Below are 3,339 nucleotides of genomic sequence, written 5' to 3' on the forward strand. Positions count from 1 at the left end.
ATATATATATATATATATATATATATATATACACACATACATACATACACGTGCATAAATTTATACGCAGTATATATGTCTATATGACATGCGGTCGTAGGCTTGTGTATATAATTTTATTGATAATTGACCATATAGATATTTCACTGACAGCACCAGCTGATCAAAATTAACAAGATTTCATAATGAGATAATAATTTATATCTTTCCAAGCACCTCGTAAGTCACAACGCTAATTGGATGAATGTATTGAAAATGAGGAGCAGCATGGAGAAACTACAAAATCGTAAAATAAGGCTGCATTTCTCAGTCCCTGACGTTGTTGTTGTTGTTGTTGTTTTTTAACCTCAGGTCTACTGTTACTGATCAGGCGTTTAATTAAAAGAACTCCACAAATGAGATATGGGCATCCTGTTTTTCCACGCATCTAGCTTTTATATGCATATTTAAAAAAAAAAAAATGGTACTCCGTCGGCTACGACGACGAGTGTTCCTGTTGATCCGATCAACGGAACAACCTGCTCGTGAACTTAACGTACAAGTGGCTGAGCACTCCACAGACACGTGTACCCTTAATATAGTTCTCGGAGAGATTCAGCGTGACACAGAATGTGACAAGGCTGGCCCCTTTGAATTACTGGTACAGCTGAGTAGACTGGAGCAACGTGTGATAAATTGTTGTGTTTAAGGACACAACGCGATGCCGGGGATCAAACTCACAACCTTACCACCGCGAGCTGAAAACCTTAACCGTTAAGCGATGCCCTTTCACTTCACTTCTTAATATAAACTTGAGTATGGCGGCGCGCTGGCGGAAACGTTAGCGCGCCGGGCGAAATGCTTAGCGGCATGTCGTTTGCCTTTACGTGCTGAGTTCGAATTCCGTCGAAGTCTTTGCCTTTCATCTTTTCGGGGTCAGTAAGTTAAGTACCAGCTGGGTGCTGGGATTGATCTAATCGACTGCCCCCCCACACCCCACACCCCCAAACAAGAATTTCGGTCCTTGTGCCTAGAGTAGAAAAGAATATAACTTGAGTGATGTTTCTCTGTCCGTTACGTTTTTATGTTTGTTAACTCCTCCTCGACCGTTGGTGCAAGCACTACGAAACTGAAACCAGCAACTCACCTAAACCCAGGGAATGTCCTAGGAGGGTCTATATTTTTAAGAGCCGCCTAATTGGGGCCCCCACTGACCCCCTATCTTTACTGCATTTTAAACTAAATACATGGCATTGGTGACTGAATCTCATTCCTAAGATATTTTTCTAGAACCCAGGTTCAAAATTTCCGCAAGACACCTGATGAAAGCTGGAAGGCATATCAACCGAAACGTTGTGTTAACAACAAACAAAATGAGGACAAATATCCGTCAAATGTAAATAATGTAAATAATGTACATAATGTACATAATTCCTCATCTCTTAAATATAGAACTATATTACCCGAACAGTTTTTGATTGGTCGTTACGACGTTTCAAGCCTCAAACGTTATATTAATACTTCAGCGCCGTCAAGTTGATGGCACATTAGAGAAAAGACAGAAATTGTGGCAGGGTTCGATCCGTTTGGAGCTCAGCTATTAATGAAAGCCAGCGCAGCCGGCTGAGAAGAACTACTGACTGGCAACAACTGAGAAAAGCATCTTGTTCTACAGCAACTTAATTCCGGTGCTGGATAACATAGACATATAAGTAGAAAACCGATCTTAGAAGTATTTTGTCGATACAAAAAACGTCATAGCAGGTTACGAGAACTTTTTTGTGCAGAAATATAATATAGTTTTAACGTAGACACAATGTGAAAAAGATATCAGGTTTTATATAGCATGCTCTCGCTACAACGATTATATACACAAAGAATATCACGTATCAATATCGGTTACGTAACAAGGCATTAGTAGTTGTGGTCGTTATTGTTATTGTTGTTGTTGCGTTTTCTTCATAAGATTTATAAGCTATGTGCTTATATGTATGTACGGGCACGCGCACGCATATATGTAGGTTTGTACACCTCTGTGTGTGTGCATGTGTGTGTATGTATGCATGTATATATGTGCACACACATATATATGTGTGTATATATATATATATATATATACACACACATGCACATACGCACTCACATAGGAATAGGTTGGAGCGGTGTGTTATGGGTAATTTAAGAGACATACATTTAAATGTACAATGATTCATCAGTTTTTTATGAATGGGTGTGTATATGCGCACGTGCATATATCCTTGTATGTGGTTGTGTGTGTGTGTGTGTGGTTGTGTATGGGGGGTTGCATGTGTGTGTGTGTGGGGGGGTGAGTCAATGAGGAGGGGGTGAGTTTGCCTATCTGTCGGTATATTACATGCTTTATTTCTAAACTTGTTTCATTCAATGAACTGCGGCCATGCTGGAGCACATCCCCGAAGGGTTTAATCGACAAATCGACTTATTTTTGAAAATTCCTACTTATTCTATCAGTTTTTTTTTAATTACAGGGACATAAACAAACTAACACCGATTGCCAGTCGGTGGGAGGAGCAAACGTGCGTGCATACTGACATACACACACATGCATATAGACGGGCTTCCATGCCGTTTCCATCTACCATATTCACTCGCAGGACATCAGTCAGCCCTTGACTATTAGCCTACATTTTATATACATACATATATGTAGGCGCGGAGCGACAAAATGGGTCCCGGTTTCGATTCCCATGCGTGGCATACTGGGCACAAGTCATTTTCTATAGCTTCGTCTAGACCCACGCATTAAGTGAAATTGTTTTCATGGAAACTGTATAGAAGCCCATCGTGTGGATTGCATTTGCAATTCGAAGATGTACATCCTTCTTACATACCGTTTCACCCTCTGATTCTGCCTGAGATTTACTTAAAGAGCAGATGAGTCTGTGGAATACTCAGCCAATTGTAAGTAAATTTGGGACCAAATAATTCAGTCGATTCAACACATTTCCTAGGACGTAAATGTGTTCTATTCTTTTTGTTTAAGTCTTTTGTTTAGTAGAGATAATGCTGGACAGTCGCTGTCATCGCGCTGATGAGGACTGTTAAACCAGAAACACGAGTTCAGGACTGTCCTCTTATCTTCATACAATAAGCATGCCCTTTTCTTCAATGGCATGTCAGTTCTGGAGGAGTTTTGACTTTTGAGATTCTCTCCCCTTTACGTATGAAGCTGGTCTCACTTGCCTTTTGATAATTACGGTAGATCCTCCAGAGGTAGACTTGAGATTAGTAAATCAGACCTGTGTATATATATATATAAACATACGCACACACACACACACACATACACACACACACACACACATATATATATATATATAT

Source organism: Octopus bimaculoides, chromosome 10 (assembly GCF_001194135.2).
Source record: "Octopus bimaculoides isolate UCB-OBI-ISO-001 chromosome 10, ASM119413v2, whole genome shotgun sequence".
NCBI classification, from domain to species: Eukaryota; Metazoa; Mollusca; class Cephalopoda; order Octopoda; family Octopodidae; genus Octopus; species Octopus bimaculoides.